General features: G+C 37.4%; 1 protein-coding gene across 1 annotated transcript in view; it reads left to right on the forward strand.

The window, feature by feature from the left end:
• The window catches only part of LOC109469545 (NADH dehydrogenase [ubiquinone] iron-sulfur protein 4, mitochondrial-like), a 6,493-nt gene that overhangs the window by 1,736 nt on the left and 3,729 nt on the right, over window positions 1-1,028 (forward strand). The gene's annotated exons all lie outside the window — the stretch shown is intronic.

Consider the following 1,028-nt stretch of genomic DNA (forward strand, 5'->3'; position numbering starts at 1 on the left):
AACCTAGCAGATCAAAGCTAATACTCTGTTTGCATAACTTTTGGAACGATCAGAGCTGCTGCCTGTGTAAGGAATTTATCCCAAGAGACCAGTCCATCAGCAACTACCAATGAAGAAACTCAGATCACCCCCTTTGAGGAAAAAGTGGTATGTCCTGTGTTGTTATTTGCATATATGACTGAGTACATGTAACTTGTGATAAGTAGAATTATGCTATGTCATATTATATAGTGATTTCATACGGAGGCACATACTTTGTATCTTTTCAAGTAAGGTCATAGTGCCCTGTTCTTCCTTGTTGAGCCTTAAATGTTTAGAAATTACATATAACATAGGGTGGCACTGATCTTTTCATACTCTCAGAGGTTGGTGCATGTACATGTGGGGGAGATTGTTACCTTTCTTTGATGACAGAAAACAGGGCTGCAGATGATAGAAAGGTCACAATCTTCCCCACCAACGTCTGCTTGGAGAGAACTTTTAATGAATCCTTTTGCAAGCAGAGGTCTAATTGAAGTAAAATTATTATTTCAATTTTAATTCAAAAAGTCCTCTCTATCTTGTTTGAAAGTGGCATTACCTTATGGCCAAAGGTAATCTAGAAACAGATGTAATCTCAGTGTTTTACAGGTGTTTTTGCAACATTTTAAACATCTTTCTTGTGATACATCTTTTTAACTGGCCACCTCCTTCGTATTAAATCTTGCAAAAATACATGTGAAACACTGAGATCCTAACATCTGCTTGGAGATAGGCCATAGCTGACTTTGTGACACTTGACTCCCTGAAGTCAATTTTTTTATTTATGTGTGTTTTATTGTCATATACATGTATTGCAATGTACATTCTGTACTTTAAAATGTACATAATGCTGCTAGCTACTATGTTAAATGCTTCCTATGCATCATCCTTACCTCTTAAGTAATGTTCTCTACTTTAACAATATACTCCATCTTCCTAGGAACTGTCTCCTTTATCTGGTGTTCCTGAGGAGCAGCTGTCCACCCGTAAGGCCAGGATCTTTGTCC

This window comes from Branchiostoma belcheri, unplaced genomic scaffold (genome assembly GCF_001625305.1).
Source record: "Branchiostoma belcheri isolate BF01 breed outbred unplaced genomic scaffold, Haploidv18h27 scaffold207, whole genome shotgun sequence".
In the NCBI taxonomy this organism is placed as follows: Eukaryota; Metazoa; Chordata; class Leptocardii; order Amphioxiformes; family Branchiostomatidae; genus Branchiostoma; species Branchiostoma belcheri.